Source organism: Passer domesticus, chromosome 3, assembly GCF_036417665.1.
Source record: "Passer domesticus isolate bPasDom1 chromosome 3, bPasDom1.hap1, whole genome shotgun sequence".
In the NCBI taxonomy this organism is placed as follows: Eukaryota; Metazoa; Chordata; class Aves; order Passeriformes; family Passeridae; genus Passer; species Passer domesticus.
Genome location: NC_087476.1, coordinates 109,712,457 through 109,739,790, shown reverse-complemented (window position 1 = coordinate 109,739,790; position 27,334 = coordinate 109,712,457). Strand labels below are relative to the sequence as shown.

The following is a 27,334-nucleotide window of genomic DNA, read 5'->3' as shown; positions in this document are numbered from 1 at the left end:
TATGGGATGCAAAGCAAGAAGGGTTTTGGAATTGCACAGGGCTTGTGGGATGCTTTGGTGGCATCCAAAGGGAGGAAGAGGCAGGAGCAGGGTGGTGGTTACAGGATTTAAGGAGGAGCAGGAATGGGGGAGTAGAGGGGTATAAAAGGGAATAAAAGGGGCAATCATGGAAACAGTTTGTTGCTCAGTGCACTGCTCTGGGTGTGCTCTGCACCCAGCCAGCACAGCCTGTCTCTACCCCTGGTAAATGGCTTTCTAGCCCTTCCCTAGGCAGGAGAGTGCTCCTGTGGGCTCTTGCACATGTGGGGGTGTGAGTGCAGCAGCTGGAGCTGGCCATGGCTCAGGCTGTGACTGCAGTGAGTGTGGGTGATACTGAGCTCAGACCCAGCCAAAACAGGCTGGGAGCTGGGCACACAGACTGGGAGCAAGGGGTTTGTGTGTGTGTTTGTGTGTCCCTGGGGTCAGCTCTGGCTGTGACAGCACCTCTGTGTCCCCAGGAGCAAGGACAGGGACCAGGGACCAGGGGTCACTGAAGAGCTGGGCTCTGAGATCCTTGGGGGTCCCTTTCAGATCAGAAGATTCTGTGATTCTGTGATACAGAAATGTGGTCTGTGGGCATGTGCCTACTGCAAAAAATGTTTTTAGCCTTGCTGCAGTTTGGAGCTGAGGGTGTGGAGCTGCAGCAGCCTCACATCTCTCAGGCAATTGAAGCCAGCTTGCTGTGTTTTATTGCACAGCACCAAGATTTGACCTTGGCTTGGGAATCTCTAAACACGATGTAGTCCCTGTTGAAGTTGCTTGAGCTGTTTCTTAAAGTCAGCCCTGCTTCTTGAGCTGGTTAACAAAGAAGACACTTTTCAGATGTTTCTTCTCAGTCTGCATATTCAAGATACAAGACAATCCAGGAGGGTGTTGGCTTACTTGAGTTTGAGAACTAAAATAAAATAAAATTAGGCATAAACATATCCTGTGGCATACTGAGGTGCAGCACAATTTCTTACCCTTCTTGTCATTTGGATAATGAGGACATTTATAGTCACAGCAGGAACACTGTCACAGGGTAAGTTTCCTTAATGCTCTGTCTGAAAAACACCAGGTGACTAAAGAAAAGAAAGCTTATTACAATTAGTGCTGCTTGAGAACTTCTGGATGCTGTGCTTGCTGCCTGCAAATCCATTGTTCATCAAGACTGAATTTGGTGTGAACATGTTTCAGTGGCTCTTTCTCAAAGATGAATATGCCCTGAACATCCCAGACCAGCTCAGGCTGTTGGAGCTTTCAGCTCCCTGCCAGACTTTACTGGCATCTGCATTGTCAGGTTATAATTCTGCCACTGGCAACACAGAGCTGCTGCTTTCCTGAAGGCCTCAGAGAAAATGTAACAAATGCTTTGCCTTCTCCAACATCAGCTCCCTGTCCTGATGACCAGATCTAGCCCTAAATCCAGATTTTCTTAAGCTTTTTCACTCCTGAGAGCAGCAGAGATGGAAAAAAAAAAGGAGAAGCAAAAGCTCCAAGTAGGATAATAGAGAAGAGCAATAGTGAAAAAAGAACCAAACAGATTTCCCAATCTCTCCTGGCAGAGAGCAGATATCCTGATAAACAGATGGGATAACCCTCAACCATTGTGTGCTTCACTCCTAGGTTATCTCTGACACTTGACTTACCATTAAATTCCTGCCACCTGTCCTTGGAGGGGCCTCTAGATTTCCGAGGGGACAAGAACACCCTGCTGAGGCCCACTGGACTGTGTCCCTGAGGAGCTTTGGTGGCATTGATGGGCTTGTGTTAGCTGTGGGCCACTCCGTGCTCTGCACTGCTGCCTGCCTTGGTACCTCCTGAGGAGGAAGATGATGATGATGAGCTGCTTCTGAGAAAGGTGTCTTTTTTTGAGGTCCTAGCACTGTGTTTTCTCTTCACTGTTTGTACACAAACTCTGTCCTAGCAGCTCTGAGAGATTTTAGGGCTTAAAAGCTTGCTTTCTCTTGGGAAACACCTCTGGAAAGTTCCAGGGGACATTCAGTTCTAAGCCTTTGTCTGAGCAGCAGGCTGAGTGTAACTTTGGTACATTGCTATTGCTTCTTTCACACATCTGAAAGGAAAATTTATGTGTCTGAAGGAAGGGATGTGTCTAATCTGCAACCTGTGTAGAAGCTCTGCTATACTGATAAATAAATGTCACCTCTTCAGAGATGTCTGAACAGCCCCATAACACTATCCCAGGTGCCACATAAATGCTGTATTACAACATGTGGCCTTGCTCTGATCTCACCAATGTTTAACTTGGTCTCGTCCACCTTATTTGCTTTGATTAATTTATGGATAAGGTTTTTCATTTTCACAAAGTTTCACTTGCAATGACTTTCAGTAACCAGGAAAAGTTGCCTTCCCTGTACAGCCCATGTACCCATCGAGAGTCTTCCACCCTTTACTGGCCCAAAGTCCTTTGAAAATCTGGTTTATCCTCAACTTTTTCCTTGAATACTGAGAATTTTCTTCTAAACTTTCTCCCAGATCTCCCTTGCTTGCAGCCATCTGTGAAGGACTCCTGAATAATTCAACAGTACAAAGCTGCTGTCAGTACCCTGGGCTCAGCACTGTCCAAAGTGAGCCACGCAGTGCCTGTGGCTCCAGCACATCCTCACCTGCCTCTCCTGGGACACATAAAACTCCCGGACCATTTCTTCCTCTACAAAAATACATTCAACTTCTATTAATTGTAGCTGTGTTCTGTATCAAGCAAGCACTTACCTCCCAAAAATCTCAGGCAGCAGCCACATTCCCAAAGTTGTGAAGGTGATGCTGGAACTTTTAGACAGCAGAGGCAGTCCTGTGTATTGACATTAGGTACACATCCCTCTCTGTCTTGAACACATGTTTAGAGGTGCACATGCATGCTGTTGATGTGCAGGTTTCTCTCTAAAACTCACTTTTCTTATTCAAAGAAAGGCTCAGAGGACATGTCTTTCTTGTGAAGCCTGTCTGGAGCCTTGTACTGGTCCTTGCTCAGTCTTTTGGAGGACAGCAGTTGATAACAGCACACACACACAGACATATCTAGATCTACTAAATCTTATCCTTCCTCTAAGAGTGACAAAACGATGCTCTGCAGAACAGGAAGGCAAATTCACACATCTATCTCTCCTGAATTTATGAGCTGAATTTTGATCTTTGATTTGTCAGCCCTACAAATGTGGACTTCACTGTGCTGCAATTCAGACTTCTGGCTTTTCTTTCTGCCCTGAAATTCATAATGCCTGTCTAATGAGCTTAGGCATGGATGTCAGGAGAGTAGCTGTAGTGCAAAAGAGAGAAAAAGCTTCAGTTTGCTTCTGGAACAGACTTTTCTGCCTATGGTAAGAGAAAAAGATGCTTTGATTCATAGCAAATGAACCTTTCCAAATAAACTTGGCTGGGCATGCAATGGCATCTTCCTGTCACTGCAAAATAAATTCCTCCTGAGAAAAAATCCCTTTTGATAAACAACTCCCAAAGTGATTTTGTCAGGTCAGAATTTAAACAAGAAATTTCCTGCCTGCAGCCGGCCAAAAATCAGGGAAAAAGTAGGGATGGATCCTCTCAGCTATAGTCAGGGTTTTTCCATCCTGGGTGCCCTTTCTTCACAGTGTGTTGTGCTCCCAAAGCCACCCTGAGCAGGCTTCATGCTCTGCTCTGGTTAACCCTGAGCAGGAGGCAGGGAAAAGCTGTGCTGGGAGTGAATCCTTGGAGCTGGGGCTCTGCACCAGCTGAGTGTGGCCCCTGGAAGAGCCACTCCCTCAGAGCCAGGGCAGATATCCTTTGCAAAGACACTGGAGTTTCACTTGGCTGGGTCCCAGCCTGTGTGCTCCCTGGGGAGGGGTCAGCCCCTCTCTGCACTGAGCAGCCTGGGTGAAATGCCACGCTCTGTTTGATACAGATGACAGGGCTTGGCTAGGCAGGACAGCACCTTTGGGCTGTCAGCTGAGAAGTCCCAGAGCTGGAAACAGGGCAGGCCCCTCCCTGAGGTGCAGGAGCTGCTCAGACTAGTGCAGAGAACCATGAATTTTTTCTGTGCCCATGGGGGATGCAACCTGGCCAAGCAGGGATAACATTTGCCTTGCTGTGGTGTGTAGAGCTGCACAGATATGAGCAGTGTCTGTGAAGCTCAAGCTGGCAGGCAAGTTTAAACCTCCTTGCCACTATCAGGGGTTTTTATTTTGGCATCTTGATGTCTCTTTTAATCTGGCATCCAACAGCCCTTGGGTGTGCAAGTGTTGCTCCTGAGTGGCTGGTGCAGGATGTGAGCCAAGTCCGGCTTTCCCACTGGACAGTGCTGACATCCTTGCTACCATTCCTTGTGTCACGGCCTGCCGAGGGTTTGCTAAGCTCCCTGCACACACCCAGATATGTAAATTGCCATGGCAAGTTTATTCTCAGCCCAGAATTTATACCTTTCCAAAATTCCTTCCCTTGGAATAAGCAGATTGTTTCCCTTTTGGACAAATCTGTGCAAGTTCAGCAGGGTCAGGAGACAGTGAGGACAGCCTATCTGTCTACTCCTATAACTTCTAGACGAAAAGGACACCAACATAATCAAAGAGCAAAGAGATTCTTCCCGGAGCCCCAAACTCTGGTTAAGGCCCCCTAGGCTTTGAATTGGAACCTACTGAAAGCTCACCTGCCTCAAATGTTTGACATGACCCTGGTCCCCTAACCCAGCTATCATTTCCCACCATTTTCCAGTAATCTCACTAAGTCTATCTTCCCAAAGTCTTGTTTGCTACCAACTCCTCTAAAACAAATGCTCAATTTCCCTTTGGAATGAAGGCTCATTCCCACCCTGTGGCATTGCTGAAAGGTTTTCCAAAGCAGATGATACCATTGCCGTCTTTTTCCAGTCTCTTTGCAAACTGTAGCTCTGCAAGTCTTATTTGGCCCAGACCTCTTTGCTTCCAGTATTTCTTCTTTCAGTCCCATTCATCCATTAAAAAGCTCCGTTTGGCTGTGCAAGTCTTCCTCTGCTTGGCAAATTAAAGCTATTTTGGCAGAGATTATTTATGGGTCTTGTAGTTCTCTGTCTTTCCCTCTGAATCCCCTTTGTTCCACCCCAATCAATATTTTAACCATCCTGCTGCATTTTTATGTGCTCTACTCAAGTTGCTGTGCTGTTGTTCTCTCTCTGTCTCTGCCTAAATGTGCATGAGTGAGATGAAGTGCCTCCAAACAAATTTCAGAAATCAAGCTCAATTGTCATCCTTCTGACTAACAGTCAGTGATACTTCCTGACTGTTTATGGAGAGCAACAGAGCCAACCATGAGAAATAAAATTCAAGGAGACGGACAGGAGAAGGAAAGAAAAAAAAGGAGGGAAGAAATAAATGAATGAAGAGTTGGGGAGAGAGAAGAAAAGAGTCTGCAATCCCTCAGTGAGACAGAGAATCAGAGTTTATGAAAACTGGATGAATTATTGATGAAATAAAACTTTTAAGGGATTTATATGCTAATTAATAACTGAGTTAATTCTTATTAAATTCTGATTATGCCACCCAGTGCAGTCATGACAAAAGCAGCTCTTTCTGCAGCTCCCAGCTGTTCTAAAGGCTGCCAGGATTTGTCCCCAGAAGTCACTCAGAAAAAGGACCTTTCAGATTCCCTTCACACCTCTTTTGTTATCTGTGCATTGATCTCAGCAGACAAGGGAAGTGTCTGATGTGGAAAGTCCCAGCCACATGGCTACATGAGGTTCAAAAGAACAACAGTTGACAGACTTCAGTTTACCTAATGAAAAATTGGGTTTTCTTTCACTTTTAAAAATGGGTCTGTATAAATTTACAGATGTGGGAAGTATCTGGCAGTATGAGTCTGCTCAACTCACAGGGGAGAGTGCAAGAAATGAGCATTTTTTGATTTTGAAGTGGATAACAAGATATTGCATTGACCTTCTTAGGCAAAGGGGAAGATCTGCACCACTTGAAATCTTGGATCTGACCTTTTCTGAAGTGACATGCTTCAATTCAGTATGAAGTTGTCAGATTCAATCATACAGCCTTTAGATGGAAGGAAAAAACTAATTCTGCTTATTCTTTGATCAGCCTGGAAGGTCATTGCAACCCCACACTTTTTTTTTTTGTCTCTGAACAACACCCCTGTGAGGTTAACATGTTGAAGATATTCCAGCGTGGATGAGCCTTTAGAGTCTCAGCAAGTGATTGCTGAAGAGTTGTACTGGGTTGACCCTGGCTGGGTGCCAGGTGCCCACCTTGGTTTGACAAGACAGGTGTCTGATAAGGAAAGCAGGAGCCTCCCCTGAAATGGAAAATGTAAACCCCCTCTCTCCAAATTATTATAATTTTGTAATTAAAAGGCTCTCAGGCAAAGATATGAGACTAGGAATAACAGTTATTTACTAGGAAAACTAAAAATACAAATGCAATAGTACAAACAACAACAACCAAAAAAACACCAACAAAACAAAACAAAAACACCCACCCAAAACAAAAAAAACCCCAAACACTGACAGAGTCAGAATACAACCTGACACCCTGTGTGTCAGGGTGATGGTGACAGTCCTATTCAGCAGCAGTGGCTGCAGCCCTCCTGCAGTGCCAGGTGTGGCTCTGTTGGAGCAGTGATCCTATAGAAGGGTGCAGTTTCCCCCTGAATGTCCAGTGGTGGGATCGATGGGCCTGATCTTCCCCTGGGAATACAGTGGAGAAGAAAGCTGCTCCTCTGGGAACACAGTGGGAAAAAGCTGCCTGTGGTGTTCCAAATCTCAGATTATATCCAGGTAGGAATGCTTGGCTCCTCCCTCTGGGTGGAGCAACTCCCAGTGGGAGGATGTAATTTTATCAGTCATGCAGTGACACTCAGTGGCCCATTCACAGAAAATATCTCCCTGGAGGGAGGATTGGTTGTGGAAGAAATAAAGGGAACAGCCCAATTAACAGAAGATAACTGCTCCACAGATAAGAATAGAATACACACACCCATTTCCAGCCTAAGACACCACCAAGCTGCTCCATCCCTCCCTTTCCCAGTGGAACAGGAGAGAGAATAAGATGGAGAACAACTAGCAGGATGAGATAGGGCAGTTTTATTACAGTGAAAGAAAGGAACAAGTGAGAGTTTGGGCATCCATAAGTGAGGGGAAAAGTCAAGCTCTGCTTCCCATCAGCAGCGATGTTCACAAAATTCCTGGGAAGCAGGGCCTCAGCAGGTGTAATATTCCTCTTCCAATGTTCCTCTGGAAGGAAAACATTGAAGAATCACAAATGTCCCCCCTTCGTCCTCTCTCCCTTAGCTTATATATCTGAGCTGATGCCATATTCACAGAATTCACAGAATTCACAGAATCACAGAATGACTAGGTTGGAAGAGACCTTCAAGATCATTGAAGGGGGTCTCATGATCAGGATCATCATCATGGAGTCCAACCCATGCCCCAACACCTCAACTGAACCATGGCACCCACTGCCACATCCAGGCTTTTTTTAAACACATCCAGGGATGGTGACTCCACCACCTCCCCGGGCTGGCCATTCCAGAACCTTATCACTTTCTGCAAAACACTTTTTTCCTAATATCCAGCCTATATTTCCCCTGATACAGCTTGAGACAGTGTCCTCTGGTTCTGTCAGTGCTACCTAAGAAAAAGACCAACCCCCACCTGGGTACAGCCACCTTCCAGGGAGCTGTAGAGAGTGATAAGGTCACCCTGAGTCTCCTTTCCTCCAGGCTAAACATCCCCAGCTCCCTCAGCTGTTCCTCACAGGGTTTGTGTTCCCAGCCCCTCATCAGCCTCGTTGCCTCCTCTGAACATGCTCAAGCATTACCAGAAACAGTACAGTGTCACCTCAGGACAGAATATCTCTTTGGTTCATTTGGATCAGCTGGCCTGGTTGTGCCCCCTCCCAGGATCCTGCCCACTCCCAGCCCCTTGATGGGGAAGGAATGTCAGAGGGACAGCACTGCTCAGCCAAAAACTGGTCTGTTATCAACACCCTTCCAGCTACCAACGCAAAGAAGAGCCCTGGGAGGGCTGTGGACCATGCCTCAGTCAGGCCCAAGGCAAGCTCCACCCCTTGTTCCACGCCATTTGTGTCATACTCAGATCCCACATCATCCTTGTACCTTCCAACTCTTCCATTGTATTTATTTTTCATTACTGGAATCCTTTCTTATCCACACAGCTAAAAATACACTCTTAATCCCTCTCTACACCAAACATACATTAACTACTCCCAGGGCTCTCAGCAGATCCCGAAGTGTTGGCCAGCTAAGAGGCTTCTGCTAAGTTTGCATCCCAGTGCTTCCATGTCCCATTACCTGATGCCCTTAACATAGCTTTCAGCAGCCCATTATATCTTTCAGTCCTCCCAGAGGCCTGTGGATGACAGAGAATGTGATATATCTACTCAAGGCCATGTTTCTTTGTCCAGGAGTTTATAAGCCACCAGAGCCATTCCACTCCTCGCTGCTGTGAATCACATATTTAAGAATTATCATTAAAATCAACATTCAGCATGCAATCTTCACTTAGAACAACCAAAAAACAACCGAACTAAACAGAAGATAAGGTGCCCACACCTAATCCAAGAATAACATAATCACAATACAGAACAAAACCAGACAATTTACACAAAATCTGCTGCTGGACTCATCACTACAATTACAGCACAAATTCTCTACTATCATTCCACTTGGTAACATGGTTTAATACTTGTTTTGCCTGTATTTCTCCCAATTAATACCTTATCTCAAAGTCCTCATGACTCACCAGTATCTCCACCAAAAACTGTCATGGTTTAACACTGGCCAAACTCCAGGCATCCTGAAAAGCTGCTCACTCACCCTCCCCTGCCACAGCTGGACACAGGAGAGAGAAATTTAATGAAAGGTTGGTAAGTCGAGAGAAGGATGGGGAGAAAAACACTCCAAGGGCAAAACAAGCTCAACTTAGAGACACAAAGGGAATTTATTACTAACAAAATCAGAGCAGGATACTGAGATGGGAAATAAGCTCTTAAAAACACCTTTCTTCCCCAACCCCTCCCTCCTTCCCACCAACAGTGCAGGGAGACAGAGCTTGGGAATCTGGGGGTCAGTTCATCACCCGAGGTTTTCTTCCACTTGGAAGATGAGTCCTTCCCCTGCTGCATGGTGGGGTCCCTCCCATGTGAGACAGTTCTCTGTGAATTTCTGCAGCGTGGTTCCAATCCCATGAGCAGTAGTCCTCCCAAAACTGCTGCATCATGAATCCCTCCCATGGGGTGCAGTCCTTCAAGGACAGGCTGCTCCACCCTGGAAGCAGGGCTCTCTCCCTCCACTGGATCTTCCACTGGATCACAGCCTCCTCCAGGCACCTGCCTGCCCTGGCATGGGCACCTCCTCCATGGGCTGTGAGTGGATCTCTGCATCCCCCTGTGGATCCCCAGGGGCTGTGGGTGGATCTCTGCATTCCCGTGGATCCCCAGGGGCTGTGGGTGGATCTCTGCATCCCCTGTGGATCCCCAGGGGCTGTGGGTGGATCTCTGCATCCCCCTGTGGATCTCCATGGGCTGTGGGTGGATCTCTGCATCCCCTGTGGATCCCAGGGGCTGTGGGTGGATCTCTGCATCCCCTGTGGATCCTCAGGGGCTGTGGGTGGATCTCTGCATTCCCATGGATCCCCAGAGGCTGCAGGAGCACAGCTGCTTCACCATGGGCATCACCATGGCCTACAGAGGAATCCTGGCTCTGGCCCCTGGAGCACCTCCTGCCCCTTCTTCTCCACTGACCTTGGTGTCTCCAGGTTGTTTTCCTCACACGTTCTCACCTCTTCCTCTTCTCTGGCTGGAATTAACCTTGTTTTGATTTTCTTCGTAAACATGTCATCACAGAGGCGTTGCCATCATCTTTATTTGGCCCAGCCTTGGCCAGAAGCATATCCATCTTAAGAGCCATCAGGGATTGTCTCTCCTGGATGTGTGGGAAGCTTCCAGCAGCTTCTCACAGAAGTCACCTCTGTCCTCCCCAAGCTACCAAAAAACCAGGCCCTGCAAAGCCAACACATGAGTGAATAAAACTTTTACAGTGAGAGCAAATATGTCCTATCAGACTAGCAAGTGTTCTCAGAGGAAACAGACCCAATTTGGGGTGCACAAGCTCTTCTTCAGAACTGAAAGCAAAGCTGCCACCAAGCCATTCTATCACTCACCTCTTCAGCAGGGCAGGGGGACAATATAGCACAGGGATCACATGGGTCAAGATAAGGACAGAGAAAGATCATTTACCAAGGATCTTAAAAGGCTAAACAGGCTCAGCTTGGGCAAAATTGATTTAATTTATTGCAAATTAAGCAGAATAAGATAATGAGAAATAAGAATAAATATAAGCATATCTTCTCCCAACTCCTCCCTTCTTCCTGGGCTCAGTTTCACTCTCAGCTTCTCACCTCCTCCCCCCAAACCCTGCAGTGTGATGGGGAATGGGAGTTATGGCCTGTTTGTAATACTTTGTCTCTGCTGCTTCCTCTCCTGCTTTCCCCCTGCTCCAGCATGACATCCCCTGCTCCAGAGTGTAACACATGAGATGGAATCCTTCACAACGTTCTCTTACGTGCGTTCTTCCCACGGACTGCAGCTCTTCCTGGACTGCTGCAGTGTGGGTTATTTCCACAGAGCACAGTCCTCCAGAATCTGCAGTGTGGGTCACAGGTCCTGCCAGGGGCCTGCTCCAGCCTGGGCTTCCCATGGGCTCACAGCCTCCTCCATCAGGGCATGCTCTGTGGGCTGCAGGTGGATATCTGTTCCACCACGGAAAAAGAAACAGCTATTCACAGACTCACAGAGATGCTGGTCAGAGGGGATGGGCTTGGAGCAGGATTCTCACAGGGCAGCCTTGGTTTTGCTAATGTGAGTTTTGAAACACTCCAGGAGGATGATACCTCATCTTACAAGTGTCTGTGCATACACCACCATCCTGGGAAGAAGTTTTTCCAAAGCCCAACATGAACATCCCAAACTGCATCTGTGGCCTTTGCCTTTGTTCCACCACCTGGACCTGCCAAGCACAGCTTGGCTTTGTTGTTTTGGTACTTCCACCCAAACTGCAGCTGTCCACTCAAGCTACATGTCCCTTTGGCTCCTGCTTTTCCAGATTAATCCTGTCCACTGCCCTGCACTGATCCTTGTATTTCATGTATTCCATGGCTGGATCATTTTGGTAGGGCAAAAATGGACTGGCAATCTGGAGTCTGATGAGACTGTGGAGATGGTGTATGTCATAAACCAATTACCACATTTGCAAAAACCTGATTTTGCAGGTTCAGTAACCAGCAGAAAATTTCCAAGGTCCACAGCAGATGTGGAGCAGTCCTTCAACCCACATGTGTGCCAAGGGAGTCATTGTGCTGTGGGAAACAGCATTCCTTGCTGTGAGCTCAGATATAAAACCTGGGCAGAGCAGAACTGGAAGCTGTGCAAGTGGCATCAGGCTTTATAATAAAGGCAACTGGGATTTAAATTTTGCTTTTCCAGAATGAAATTATTTTGCTTTCTGATATTCCTTGTCAAGCAACCGACTAGTGCTGGTGGGCATCCTGATCTCACAGTAATCCTGAAATGAGGGCAGCATTTTTGCTGAAGTGGTGAATCTGCCATACCTCTGATTTCTTCTTTATCCACCCTGGAGTAAAGTCGGCAGCAGCAGAGAAAGCTGCCTGCCTGCATCTTCTCCCCAACTTTTTGAAAGGATAACCTGTGTTAGACAGTTTTGAGTTAGCAACAAAGCTTTTGTTTCCTGGGACAAGAATGTGTAGAAAACTGCTCTTGAAATCCATGGCCTCCTAATCCTTTTAACGCTTCATAATCAGAGTGCACAGGAGGTAGCAGGAGAATCTGGAATAAAAAAATTAGCAAGAAACAATAATGAAGATTTTAAAAATGGAGCTCTGGTAAGCAGCTTCGAGAAGGACATTTAAATCTTCTTTTTGAAGTTGCACATTCACAGATTTATACACTATTACAAAACTAATCAGGGTTCTGCAATGTTTAATATCACCTTTTGTCATTACTCATGGCTGCCTAGCCTTTCACATGTTATATTCTGTTATTTATTCTTTTATCAAGAGCTTCACATCTTTTTTATTTATTTTATGCAGTGCTTTTCTTTCCCTCATGAGCATTTTAAATTTATTCCATGTTTTATTCACTGAGTAGTGAACTTATTTTCTCTGAGCATCCACTGCATTAAAAAAAAAGCCTTTATTCATTTAAGAGTGAGAGCCCAGATGTCTCCAGCTAAACTGATGCTGTGTTTTGCACAAACCTATAAAATCAGGGTATTAAAAGACTCTAATCCCCTCCCCCCTAAGGAATTATATTAGTGTCACAACAACGTAACTAGATTTGGATTCTATCTTGTTGTCTTCACTCAGGTTTTAAGTTCCAAGTCAGATCAGTGGGCCTGGGAAAATATTAGTGGTTAAGGTATTTGAGCGGGGATATAAGAGCAGCTGAAAGGGGTTAGGCACACAGCTCCCATTACACTCATATTCTGCACTGCAGGAAAAGAGATGTAGGATAGAATTCTCTAGAAATGAGAAATATCTGGAATATTTTTACTATCCTCCACCATCTCTCTCCTTCATGTTTTGGGTTAAAATACATTGGTTATATTTTTTGAGTTGACAGAACTCCATGTTAATGTTGCTATATTCTAGAACAAGCAACTTGTCTCTGTCTTTCTGCTTTAAAACTTCTCAGACCTTAATACATTTGGAAGTCAGAATTTGGAATTTGCTATACCACTCTGGCAATAAGCCTAACATGTTCATTAAGATACATTTATACATCAGATTTTCCATCTGCAGCATGAAAATTGACTTCCTGCTGCCTCACAATGATTTCACCCTAGATCCCCCTACTTACTTTCCATCTTTTTTTATGCAAACCTTCGCTTCTAGGAAGATGCCAGTGAGCAAGATACAATCTATCTGTGTAAAGATAGATATTTATATATATCCATGGTCCTTGGCTGAGTGCAGTGGCTCAATTTATACATGTAGCTGTAGAACTGCTGTATTTGTGTGATTATGTAATCAGCAGTAAGTTAAATTACCCCTGTTTGTGTCCATACCTGACCCTCAGCTTCGACAGCTCAAAACCCCTTACAGAAGAATCCTTACAGAATGTTCCTAAAACCAGTATCTGCTCACGTATTTCCAAGAGCCTGCAGCCACATCCCCTTGGCTTGGAGTAAATCCTGTTTGCAGCATCAGACTGAAAAACCTTCATTTTCTCCTTGGTGCATACTGAAGTACAGCAAGAGTGTTGCTCCAGGAATATCTGGATTGCTCCTGCTGCCACCTATCCATTTTGGAGCCTTGGCTTTGGCACATGGGATCCTGCTGCCTGTCAGGCACTCAACTCTCTTGACCCGTCTTACCCAAATTCGACAGTGGCCTCCGTGCATCTTGGAATTTTGTGAAACGGCTTGGGCAGGGAATGAGCAGTCTTTACCATGCCACCAGAAGGTCAGGCCCTGAGAGACATCAGGGGAGACACAGGCCTCACCCCAGGCATGCTGCTAGACAGGGCAGGCATCTTCAGAAGGGAAAAGTCTTTGGGAACCACGTCATTTGTGACACGTCACTAGGCTGTGCCTTCCCCATATCTATTTCTATTTCTTTAGTCAGCAGCATATGCTACCCCTGACAGTGTCATTAGGTGCCTTTTCTCACCAACAGTGAGCACTCTTCCTCCCCCAGGTCCAGACTTGACAAACAGAACAAGCCCTTTGGTTATCGTGGGGCAGCTCCAGAGCCCAGGTGGGAACAGCCCCAGGGGAACAGCACCACGGGCTCCGTTGTGTGCAGCTACAGCACCAGCCCTGCAGCTGGCCACAGCAAAGTGCTGCTCCTCTGGGCTGTGCAGGCCAACCACACCAGCCAGACACCCACAACAGGGATGGAGTACCTCTGGAATTTCTGTCAGACTGGGGCAAATCCAATGGCTTTGTTGTGAGAAGGCTTTAGGCGTTCCTTTATTGGCTGTGGGTCATCCCTGTCCCGCTGCCTCTCGCTCAGGCAGTGACTCCACCACAGGGATCCTGGTGTTTTCCTTCCCCTGGCAGCTTTGCAGATGTTGAGAAGGTTTTCTGTACAGCCACTTCCCAGTGAATTATGGACCAGCCCCAACTGCTCATTCTACTGCAGCTTAGATGAAAAGATGGAAAAAAGCAGAGACCATTTTTCTTCCTTCTGTCTCCTGGGGGCTAAGCCATAAACACACACTCAGCACACACCTATAATTTATCTCTCTTTATAAGCTAAATGCTCCTTGTAGGAACTCATTTTAGAAAACCAACTCTGCTTCCCAGTTTTTTCTCTAGGTTTTTGTTGTTGTTGTTGTTGTTGTTTTGTTGTTGTTTTTGGTTTTGTTTTGTTTTGTTTCTTATTACAATATAGATGATCTAACTGCTGTTCTCACTGCTCTGCTTGATTATGTGACTAAAATGCAGCAATACTCATCTCCTGTAGTTTCATCTGATGCCAGTTAATGCTAAAATAATGATTTAGGGTATGTTTTACATCTTACAGTTGCTACATTCTGTAAAACATACTCCTGAGATGAGTCCCTAATCCACTTTTCTCTCTCAGTTTTGCCAGTGGGGGCAACACAGGAAGCCCCATTTTGCATGGGTTTGGAGAGCATTTCTTTGGACACTCAATTAATGCGGATTGAAACACCTCATCATCTGGACTTTGCAGGACTGAATAGAAGGGAAAATGTGCTTTTACAAGATACATTCTGGGGTGATTTTTGCAAAACCCAACTGCTTTGAAAATGGAAATACTTGAAAACACAACCTCTGTGACTCATTGGTTTTCCAGTCTGGATACCTTCATAGGTTCATTCTGCAGACAAGGCTCCAGGATGAAGTGATGTGTCCTCCTGTCTGATGGGTGCCTGGGAGAGCCCCAAAAAGGGGAATAGTCACAAGAAATAACTGTGCTGAAGTTCTCACTGAAGTTTCCATGAGCCATTCTACACAGACAGGCTTAGGTTGGAGATGTTTCACTAAAAAATAATTTTTTCCGCAGAGAAAAGCATTGGAAAGAAGTGAGTGAAACCAAAATGTCAGAAGAAATGCAGGAGTTAGGAGAACAGGGAGTAGACCAGAACTAATACTGCTATCCCCTCCAGCTTACCACACCAAAAATGTCACAGCTTTGATTGACACATAAAATTTTGCTGTACTTCACAGCAATTTTGTACTGTAACCAGTAAAGTGCAAAAATACTGCTGATAAGCAGGCTGGAGGGACAGCAAGGAGAAACAGAGACTGAAGAAAACTTTGGACAGATCATTGAAAACTATTTCAAGGACAACTGGTGAAAGAGACAGTCTCTATTTAGCCAACTAAGCAATATATTCATGTAAGAAATTTGAAATTTTTGTTTATTTATGACAAACATTTGTGCAATTTATCTTCTTTTCTTTCTAATGGGGAGGTGCAAAAGGATACTTTTTAAACGTAAGGTTTCCAAATATTTTAGGAGGCTTTAAAAAGAGATGTATAGAGCAAACCACACATACAAATATATGTCCATAATAAATACTCCTCTGTGTGACTGTTCATATGGAAACATATGAAGAGGGGAGAAGAGTGATTTGATGTCTACCTGATTTGATCTGTCTGGTGCTAATTCATGTGACAAACCCTGCAATGTGGTAGCTGTTCTGGGAAGTGCCACAATGATACCAGATACAACATCTCGTTCTGGTTCCAGCCAGGACAAGGGTTAATTTTTGCAGTGGCCAGGAGGAGCATGGTCTGAACCATTCTGAACCACCTCACATCATGCCCAGCTGGAGGAGGAAGGGGTCCACTCTGGTGGGGTAGTGGGCAGTGAGAAGCTGGGGTAACATCATGTTCTGTGGGGTGAGCACTCGAGGATCATTTGCCTCTCTTGTACACTGTTATTAATATTGCTGCTGTTTGCATTTGTTTCTTATTTCACTGCTGTTTCCAGCAGATTGTTCTGATCTCAGCCCCTGACCTTTACCTTTTGTGCATCCACTTCTCCTTTTGTGCATCCACTTCTCCTCTCCAGCCCGTGGGGGGAAGGGTGGGAGTGGGAGAGGGAGTGAGTGAGTTGGTTTGGGCTGTTTCAGTGGAGTTTTGGGTCTGGCTGAGCTGGAGCTCATTTCCCACAGCAGCCCTCCCAGTGCTGTGCTCTGCACTGGCAGCAAGGAAGGTTCTGATATCATCCCAGTGTTTTGGCTGCTGCTGGGCAGTGCTGGCACAGCACCCAGCTCTGCCTTTCCAACATTCCCCTCCTCAGCAGGCAGGGGGTCAGCAGGATCCTGGGGAGGGATACAGCCAGGCCAGCTGACCCAAGTGAACCAAGGGATGTTCTGTACCATATGGCATCAGCTCAGACACAAAAGCCAAGGAAAGAGGAGGAAGGGAGGGCCATTTGTTATTTACAATGTTTGCCTGCCAGAGCAGCCACTACAGGGGCTGAAGCCCTGTTTCCTGGGAAGTGTCTGAACATTGCTCGCTGATGGCAAGTAGAGAATAAACTTTTTTTTTCTCCTTGCTTGTGCATGTGCAAACCTTTTCTTTTTCTTTATTAAACTGCCTTATCTCAACCTATAAGTAATTTTCCACCTTATTTTCCCTGCCCTGTCCAAGCTGGGAAGGGGAGTGGTAACGTGGTTAGGTGGGCACCTGGTGTCCAGACAAGGTCAACCCACCACAAAAGAGAACATCAACTGGGGAGTACCATTCCTAAACCACAACACCTCTCATTTTAATTCCTGAATATCCAATGAATTCCAAGAGCTAAGTTATGATGTTTGAGGGTTTTTCCCTCAGGAAATTCCTGAGTCAGCTGGAACCAAAGAAAGAGAGCTCACTCTTGATGCTGGTTTTGTTCACGATGACAAACTGGCATGTGGGTCCATCTGTACTTGGTTTTAACTTCAGCAGGAGCTTTCTATCCTATTCCTATATGATTCCTATACCTGGGCTCATAAAGCTATACACTCCTTCCTGCTCACAACACCAAGATCCTAGAGGCAAAAATAGATAGATAGCAGAAGATGTTGATTTATTACTGGAGAAGCAGTTAGGCTGAAGAAAGACAAAAGAGGTAACTGCATCCTCAAGTGCAGGCTGGAGAGGTAGAAAAATGTGCTCCATTAGCAGATATTCTCATTTACAGGCCCTTGTCTTTGTGACAGCTTCCAAGCTGAAAATCTTATTCATATGATCACAGGGAAAATGTATCTAACAGAGTTAGCAAGAACTGAAACTGTCTGTACTTTCAAACACTCTACATTCCAGTAGCATTGCACTTCCCTGGTATATGACATACAGGTCCTCTCTTCCCAGCAACAAGCAACACACCCGGTAGATTTGTGTTTCTCTGAAAAAATGACACACAAATGAAGTTACTTTAGATAAAGTCCTGCATTTAAAATTTAAAAATTAAAAAAAGTCTGGATTAAAATATTACTGATGCGCAGTGTGAATAGCCCCCATGGATGAGGAGCCTGGCTAGGAGTTATGAGACTTTGTAGTTGTTAATGTGAACAAAACATTGTCCAGTTCTCTCTAGCAACTTCCTGCTCCTCTTTCTCCCTGCTTGCTATATTTAGGTCACACCATTTTCAGAGCTACAGATGCCTGTTACCAAACCTGTGCTGCAGCAAGGCCCTGAAGTGATCAGATGATTGCTAAAAAGAAATAAACCCTTAGAAGTATGACGCCTTGGAAACATACATTAGCTGAAACATTTTCCATCTGGATCATTGTGGCAGCTAACCTCCCTTTGTTCCTCATCTCCAGTCTGGACTGACTGGCAGGTGACCTTCATCCATCCCTGTGGGTGTTTGGCACCCATCATGGCAATCCAGAGTAGGTCTGTGAGGTTGTGTACGAGGAGCAGATCAGCTGAGTGAATGCTGACACGTGCCAGGTTATTCCTCAGAAAGCCAGGGACTGGCTCTGGGAGTCCTGCTGGATGACCCCGTGCCAGCGCCGAGGTGCCCGGGGGGTTCAGGGATTGTGCCAGGCAAAGCAGAGCAGAGCAGAGCACAGCTCTGCGGGGCAGGCTTCAGAAGAAAAGCATCTGCAGGGGGAGAAACTGTCAGCAGGAGGATCTCTGGGGTTTTGCAGAGTTTGAGCTGATCCAAGGGGGAATTTCAGTGTTTCCCTTACCTCATTTCCCAAGAAACCTCTAAAAAAGAGAGCAAATGAGAGAGACAGAGACAGAAGAAACCAAAGGGTTTGACTGGCACCTCCTCCCTCTGCTTTGGACCTTGTAAAACATCTGAAGGCCCTGACACATCTGGGCTCTTATATTTTCCATCAAGATGAGTGCATTTCATTTATGTCACACTTTTGAACATGCTTGCATGCACAATGAACTGTGCTGTCTGCCAGTGGAGGAAATGGAATAAAGCAGAGCTGGCCAGGACATCATAAGGGCTGTTCCAAGACCTAGCAAAACCTGGCTGCATTTTCAGGTTATTTAATGTCCCCACTGTTTTGTATTAAAGGGATAATGGTCACAGACAAGAACTGCTGACACTTGTCAGGTAGTGATCAACTGGATTGTCTTGCAGGTCTGGCTGTAAATCAAGATATGACACCGAGGAGAAAAAGCCCCCAGATGCCACCCCCACTCCCTTTGTGGGGCTCCAGTATGCTCCAGCCATGCCTTTGATAGAGCTTCTGCCCCCTGTCAGTCAGAGGAGAGTTCAGGGCATTGCAGACTGCTCTTGAAAAATGCTCATCACTGGGCATGAGCATGAAAAACCCTTTGTGTCCCTGTTGTGCCTATGTGGGCAATGCACAGCTCCTTTGGATGGCTGGGGTGATGTGACAGAAGCCCCTGCTTTGTCCCAGGCTGGGCTTTGGTTCAGGAACAATAGGCCTCATGCCCTGCAACCTGGAGAGCTCCTGGCTAGCAGAGAGGGGAGCAAAGGTGCAAAATGAAGACACATCACTCTTGTCTGTGCTGTTGATTAGCAGCCAATTACTTCACTCTGTAAATATTCCCATCAGGATGGGCCCAGTGTGAGTTTTCCCCTTGAGCAGGTACATCTCACAAAGGTCCCTGCTGCCAGAGAGGAGTGGCTGCAGTTGGGATGGGGAGCTGCTCCTGGAATGAGGACATGGCTGGCAGGACCTGCATGCCCAGCAGGTCCTGAACTGTGCAATATTTATCTTTTTAGGCTGCCATTGTTCCCTGTTTACTGGCACACCATGCTCTTGGGCTGGCTACCCAGGGGTGGTTACAGACTGAAAGGTACAGGCAGATTTACTGGGGTCGCTGAAAAAAATTCCGTTCTTTGTAGTTAATTTCCCTGCTGGCACCCCGTGTAATGATTGAATTCTGCTCCATGGCTTCCCCTCACAGACTGTGATTGTGCTTCTCTCACCAAGACAGGCACATTATTCATCAAAACGCAACATTCAACTAAATAAATTACTCAGAACTTTTTCAAGTAAGTGAAGTGAGTTTCACCCTCTCTTTTTTCCCTGCATTTACTGCAGAGCTAAGCAAAGGCACCCAGTAGCCTAAAGGGATATTCCAGATATTAATTTCCTAGCTTTGTAGTTGCACAGTTTCAATTTTGCAGTGACTCTGAGCTGCTTTCGTAGCAGAATGCAGAAGGGAGCTCAGGCTGGATTTTGAGCACAGTAATGGAGTGCAGGATTGAAAGGCTGCAATATTGTTCCCACCAGCAAAGTGCCTGACCCTGCCTGAGACGTGCCCCTGATACCTTGGAAATTGGCCCCCCTAGGGGGGTGATTTAACACTCACACTGATTTAGAGTCTAGGTTGGCATGGGCCATCCTGCCTCTGCTGCTCTACAGTGAAATCCTGAGGTCCACAGCTTCAAATGGATCCTTAAATGCCTTTTATACCAAAGACCCACTACCAAGATCACTTCTAAGAGTGATGGTGAAACATCAGAGCAATGGAGCAATCTGAAAGGCTTCAAGAGTTGAAGTGTACTCCAGATGCTGTGATGATGAAAGAGTACAGTGGGAAAAGTGAGAAAACCTAGGTTAGTTTTCTAATCTCTTTATTTGCTTTGGTCCAGGTAAACCCAAGCATACTGCTTCTCAAGCTTTGGTGACACTCTGCTTTTTCACAGGAGGAAATTCTGCTTGAAAGGGCAGCCCTAACTCCCTATGGAGCCAAAATAGGGACTCTCAAAACCATGCTTGTTGATGACATCCAGAATGATCTGCTCCATCACCTTTCCAAGGATGGAGGTGAGGCTGACTGGCCAGTAATTTCCTATGTCCTTCTTCTTGCCCTGTTTGAGAATGGAAGTAACATTGGCTTTTCTCCACTTATTGAGCAGCTTTTCTCTTCATGACTTTTCAGAGTTGACAGGAACAAGAAGGAAGCCTTGCAATAAAACTCTACAACCTTCTGCACAACAGCAAAGGAAAACTGAAGCTTGTCTTTGTCAGCTCCTCAGCTGATGGTCAGTGCTATGCCTCATGAGCCCTGCAAGACAAAGCCCTGCTGTCTCTTTGGTCATGAAAGCTCTCCATGATGTCCCCTTTAGGCAGTACAATCACAATCCAGTCACCTTCTCAGTATCTCAGTACAGCTCTGGAGGGTTTCTAGAGCAAAGACAGCTTCCACCAGCTAATGCAGGTGGTTGAGTAATCATCAGTGAATCTTGGATGAGGAAGGTTTGGTGAGGAAGATCTGAGAGATAGGATCCTGCTGGTTCCATCCAAAACTGTACAGAATAAGAAAAAAAAGCCAATTTTTGTTCATCTCTGTCTTTAAAAAGATTATATGGTGTAAGGCAAAAGCGTTGTTGTTGTTGTTGTTGTTAAAATCAGAGGAGCTGCCCACAACCAACTAGGGAGGTTTAAAAAGCGTGATCAGAAGTGTCTGTGCCTCTGTGGGCAGCACACTGTGTAAGGAAATTTTATTTTTCTCCTCCCTGAGGTGGTTTCTTTGGGAAGAAAGCAGTCAGCAATTGTGGCATTAAAGAGATCGGCTTTAGATCTCTGAGTAGAGATGAAAGGGGAGCATTTATTGTCTGCAAGCCACTGCTTCTGGTTTTCTTCAGAATCAGCCAAGTAGCACTGCACCAGTTACACTTATTTCAATGTCTGCAAGATGTGCTTCTTATGCAATAGGGTTGCACAGTTCCTATTTTCAAAGAAGAGTTAAAGTTTCAGGAAGAGCAGCAGAAAACATCAAACATATTAGCAGAGGATCTGATGCCTTCTTTTTGTGCTATTCTCATTTCAGAAGTTAAAAATATACTACAAATTTGAAAATTTCCTAAGGAGAATGTTTATAATATCAAGCCTCACCCCCATCCCATCCTCAAAACAAGCAGTAGCTGCTTCTGCTCAGACAATGCCTCCTAAGCTGTAAGATCAGCCTCCTGTGGTTCAGGGGTGCTTGCAAGGTGGAACACTGCAAAGCATCAGGAAAATGTGGGTGTGTCTGTTCCATACACTTTAGTTCTGCCTACAAATACAAAGGATGAAAATTAGGAACTTTGATTATTCATTTTGTAAGAGAAAATTGGTGTGCTGTGTCCAATGCTCCTGCTGCAAGAATTTCACAGGACAAAAGAATAATTAAAATGGAACATAAGGGGATGACACTGTGCTCTCACATACAAAACAACTCAAAAGAACAAAACAACGAAAGAAAGGCATCTTTTGTATTTCAGGCTCTATCACAGGTGACTTCTCAGTGGGACACCTTCCTTGGACCAATTAATATCTGGACTGGCTATAGAGGGGAGCCAGGGCAGTGCTGTCTCACCACAGGTGGGAACTAAAAATGCCCACAAGTTTCAGAGAAGCAGGGGAACAGCTATCAACCCCTTTAACTGCAAGGAGAGAGGGAATTTGTGTGGTTGTATATGGCACAGACATAACTCAACCTAATGTGCTGAAAGGTAGTGTCTCTGGCTATTTCTACCCATGGGATGAGTTCTCTGTGCCCAAAGGAGAAATACGAGGTTCAGGGCTTTTTATTTTGGTGGGTTTGGGGTTGTGTTTGTTTGTTTGTTTTTGATTTGGGGGTTTTTGGTGGGTTTTTTATTTGGTTGATTGGTTTGTTTTTTGGGGTGGTTTTTTGTTGTTGTTGTTTTTGTTTTTGTTTTTTGGGGGGTTTTTTTGCTTGGTTTGTTTTGCGTTGGGTTTTTTGTTGGTTTTTTTGTTTAGTTCGTTTGGTTTGGTTTTTTGGTTTTTTGGTGTGGTTTGGGCTGGGTTTTTTGTTGTTTTTTGTTTGGTTGGTTTGGTTTGGTTTGGTTTGGTTTGGTTTGGTTTGGTTTGGTTTGGTTTTGGTTTGGTTTGGTTTTGGTTTGGTTTTGGTTTGGTTTTGGTTTTCTTTTTTTGGTGTGTTTCTGTGTGGTTTCCCCCACAGCCCACCAATTAGCATCTACATTGTACTCTAGGCTGTGCAAAACCCAGATGCTAAGTTTGTATTCAGTTCTACACTGAAAGCAGCTCCACTTTAACTTTCAGAACATGTCAAGACCTATAGTGAGGTCCTGGTGCACGATACCAAGAGGGATGGCTCAGTCCCTGGCAGCATCCTGTCTTAAGAGTCAAGGTGAAAAAGGAGCAAGGACTCCAGGCTGCCATTGCAGGTAATAAGTAATTAGGGGAAGTAGTTGGCAAGGCACGGAAATTTTCCCAGCTCACACCTTTCAGCTGTCGTCAGAACAAAGTCCTAAATCAATATTATTGGTCCCTGAAGAAATCCAGTAGACATAAATTAGCACACCCTCCTAAATGACAGGCTTTTCCATTTCTGTCAGTCCCTAGATAGAAACTATCCATTGCTGCTTCACTGCAGCAGTCCCCAGGAGCCATCCCAGTGATTCGGGTGCTCCCACATGCCATGTAACACAAACCAGCCTTTGCTCAAAATCAAAACCATTTTCATGTCTTTATGTTTTCAGAAAGGACAAAACATGCATGAACAGAACCCTCTCTGCCAGAGCCTTACTCATGTCACCACCTTCAAGGGCATCCCTCTTCAGCCATGGAGATCCCTGTTGGCAGAGCTGAAGGTGAGGATGGGCAAGAGTGGATTGCCATGAAATTCCCTGGCAGCAATGATGGGTGTTGTTCTTTCCAACCTCATGCAATATGATTTATATCACCTCTGCTGCTGCATGCTGTCTTTCTTGTCAAATACATTGCAAAGAGTAGAGGATTTAAACAATCTGCAGAGAAAGAGTGAGCTGGGAAAAGTATTTCCCTCATTTAGAGAAGGAAAAGGAGATTTTTGTTTTCTCAATAAGTTTATTTAGGGAAAGATCTGGAGAAGAAAGGGAGGAGAACAGAAGCATCTCAAGATAGGGAAGAAAAATACTCTAGATGTGACCTACTTTGTGATGATAAGAAATGTTCTTTGCTACTTATCTGTTGCTCTCACTTTTTAGTATGCCTAGTAGACACTTTGTTAATTTTGAACAAAGCCCCTCTTGAAAAAGAAGTGATTCCTATGTGCATAGAGCTTTTCAGACTTGAAGGTCTCAGGTGTTTTCATTGTCTTTTAAAATATCTCAAGGTCATGGGGATATGATGAATAAGCAGGACTGAGCTGCATTTTATTGTTTGTGGGAGTTCACTCTCTGTGCAGCAATTTTCTCCGCTGGGGCTGGACTATTGTGTTGTATAAGGGGGAATTAAAGATAGGCCACAGAATGAAAGCAAGGTGCTTCTAGCCTGTACTGTCAGGATTTTATAACCGCAAACAGCCTGCTGAACTGCTCTGATGGGCTCCTTTTTCTGCTCTCCCATCTTGCTCCTTGTTTTCAGGAGGGTTTGATTTGCTTAGCCTGGAGTTTGGAGTGTGTTTGTATGAAAGGGGCACAGAGGAATACCCCAATTAATAATTTTACAAGTTATAAACCGTAACCTGCTTGGCCTGCACAGGCAAGGGAGGATGGCTGCATGCTGCCAATGGCTTCCCAAGTGTCACTGTCCCTTTGATCTGTGCTGCCAGGCGGGGTTCTGTGTCCCAGGGCTCTCCTGACACAGCCAAAACACCAGCCACAGTGGTGTTTGTTCTTTCAACACTGTTCCACCACTGTTCCTTGGTCTGTTCCACAGGTTTCTTCATTTGCCCAGTCCAGCCTGAGAACCCAGAGACCAGGCACAGAACAGAGAAGGGTTTGGAGGGGGAAGTAGAACAGCCAACAAAAAAACACCACCCTACCCTCATCTCAAGAAGCTCTAAATTGTAGAAGAGGCAGCTGGAGACTGTCATGGACCTTTGTTGGACAAAACCAGCCACAGTTGATTTTTCCATGTCTTTGTTCTAAAAACTGATTTAATTTGTGCAGTACAAAAATACTTTATAAGGATCTTTAAAAGTGCCAAGAAGGAACACAGAGCTCAACTGGAAGAAAAATGAAACTCTGGTACAAAACAAGGAACCCAGAAAATAAATGGGTCCAAAGGAATCAGCCTCGAATGACTGCATAGCACTCCTTTGGTGGAAAAATGGTGACTGGTTTATTGTTAAACAGTCCATATTTCTTGTGGGAAGTAATCATGCAGAGTAGTAACACTAATGTAAATAGAAATTCTCTCCAGAAATTGTTTCTGAGAATGCCAGCAGTCTTAAAATAGTTGCTTGCTCCCTCCAAATAGACACCACTGAACTCACAAATTGATGTAATTCCAGCAATGGGTCTGTAGCTTTCCTCTGCAGTCACGCTGTTGAATTAACAAGTAAGAGGCAAATGGAATGCAGAGAAGGCAGTTACTGAACACCTTCTTTGCATCAGTCTTCCCTGACAAGATCAGCCCTCAGGGATCTCTGATACAGGAGACCAGGGTAGAGGATTGGTGGAAGGAATACTTCCCCTTGGCCAAGGAGGATTGGGTTAGAGATCACACAGGCAAATCCATGGGCCTTGATGGGATCTTGGAGAGGCTGTGGTGATCAGGAGAGGTGCCTGAGGACTGGCAGGAAGCAAATGTCACCCCAGCCTTCAAAATGGACAAGAAGGACTACACAGGGAATCATCAGCCAGTCAGTCTCACCTCAATCCCTGGAAAAGTGATGGAACATCTCATTTTGAGGCCATCTCTATCCACATAGAGGAGGACAAGATCAGTGTAGTCAGCGTGGATTCACTAAAGTTATCTTAGGCTTGACCAACATGGTTGCTTTCTACAATGAAAGCCCATCTGGATGGATGAGGGGAGAGCAGTGGGTATTGTTTATCTCTACTTCAGATGTGCTTTTGGCACTCCTATACAGGCAAGCTCAGGAATTCCTGTCTGGATGAGTGGATGGAAAGGTGGATTAAGAACTGGCTGAACAGCAGATCCTGGAGGGTCATTATCAATGGCACAGGGGCCAGTTATCATTAGTGGTGTCCCCAGGGCTCTACACTGGGCCCAGTATTGTTTAACTTATTCATCAATGACTTGGATGAAGGGACAGATGCCTGCCCAGCAAGTTCACTGGTGCCAGGAAGGGGGGAGCAGTGCCTGATACCCCAGAGGGCTCTGAGCCCTTCAGAGGGACCTCGACAGCCTGGAGAGATGGGCAGGGAAAAACCTCCTGGAACTCAACAGGGGCCAGTGCAGGGCCCTGCCCCTGGGGAGGAACAACCCCAGGCACCAGCACAGGCTGGGGTGAGCTGCTGGGCAGCAGCTCTGCACAGAGGGACCTGGGGGTGCTGCTGGACAAGGAGCTGTCCATGGGCCAGCCGTGCCCTGGGGGACAAGGAGGCCAAGGGGAGCCTGGGCTGCATTGGGAGCTGCACTGCCAGCAGGTCAGGGAGGAGATCCTGCCCCTCTGCCCAGCCCTGGGGAGGCCAGTCTGGAGTGCTGTGCCCACTCCTGGGATCCTCAGGACACGTGGAGCTCCTGGAGAGGGTCCAGCAGAGGGGGACAAAGATGATGAAGGGACTGGAGCACCTCAGGTCTGAGGAGAGGCTGGGGGAGCTGGGCCTGCTCAGCCTGGAGAAGAGACACTGAGAGGAGCCTGCAGGAGGGGCCAGAGCCTGGACCAGGCTCTGCTCAGCAGGGCTGGGCAATGGGACAAGAGGCAGTGGGACAATGGGGCAGGAGCTGAGGCTCAGGAAGCTCCACCTGAGCATGAGGAAGAACTTCCCTGTGCAGTGCCCAAGCACTGGGACAGATTGCCCAGAGAGGTGGTGGAGTCTCCCTCTCTGGGGATATTCAAGAACCATCTGGACACCCTCGTGTGCCATGTGCTCTGGGATGGCCCTGCCTGAGCAGGGAGGTTGGAGCAGATGACCCACAGTGGTCCCTTCCAGCCTGGCCCATCCTGGGATTCTGGGATTCTAACACAGTAAGGCAAGTAGGGTTGAATTTTTGCTTTCACAAAGATAAGATAAAATGGCCAGGCATTACTGCTCCCAGAGAAGAGTCAGGAAGATGGAAGAAAGAAGGAGTAAAGATAGAATTTGGGCAGAGATCCCAGCTTGCTGCCACTACAAGATGTTTGGGATATTATCAGAAGCTCATGTATGTTTTGAATACTTTTTTTTCCTCTAAATCTTTGTGTAACCTTTACTTCTACTGTAAGGAAATTACATTTAAGCTTTCTGAGTTGAGTTCATTTCCTCCTTTTCAATACAGATTTTTGTTTTCCTTTTTTTGTGTGTCCTTCCCCCAATTTGCATCTCTCTAACTCAAAAGCCAAGGCACCTTTACAACACAACTCACAACTTAGTTTATATCCCTAAAATTAATTATTTTGGTAAAATCTTTCATATAATCTTTTTTACATTCATTAAGACAGAGTAGTCTTAAAATGAGACATGGTTATTCGCCTGCTTATCTCAAACCTACAAAGAATTCCAGCATTTATTAGCAGTAGTGCTAATGAATACTCTCCTTGTATTTCAGTCACAATTTCCATCTCTTCCTTCTCTTCCACTAAACCCCAGAGTTGAACAGTTACTTATTTTTCTCTGTGATTCCCCAGAGTGATTGCAGGAAGCTGCCAGGAGCCAGAATGGAACCCCACTGATCCCTCCCTAGGGATCTGGCTGTTTCCAGGTGGCTCCCAGCTGAGGGACAGCAAAGGTGAGCACCAGTGGCCATCACTCAGTTCTGCTGAGATCAGGGTCTGGGCTGGACTTTCAGCACAGAAGATTTCCCAAGTGTTTCATGACAATTAATACAAGTAAATTGTTCTCCGCAGGGGAGGTGGTGTGGCTCAGAACAAACTGATCTATAAATAAATCACACCTACTTATTCCCCAACTGATATGACTTTTTAGACTCAGCTGGTCAGAGCGTGGTGCTAACAACACCAAGGTCACAGGTTTGATCCCTGTACAGGCATTCACTTCAGGCT

The 27,334-nt window shown here is 45.8% G+C and overlaps 1 long non-coding RNA gene across 1 annotated transcript in view; it reads left to right on the top strand.

The window, feature by feature from the left end:
• Positions 1-25,922, top strand: part of LOC135298236 (uncharacterized) — a 75,154-nt gene extending 49,232 nt beyond the window's left edge. The window contains exons 2-6 of the long non-coding RNA XR_010360253.1: positions 20,139-20,259; positions 20,375-20,477; positions 22,501-22,625; positions 22,941-23,051; positions 24,100-25,922. This is a non-coding gene — a long non-coding RNA (uncharacterized LOC135298236). The remainder of the gene's footprint in view (positions 1-20,138; positions 20,260-20,374; positions 20,478-22,500; positions 22,626-22,940; positions 23,052-24,099) is intronic.
• The last annotated feature ends 1,412 nt before the right edge of the window (positions 25,923-27,334 follow it).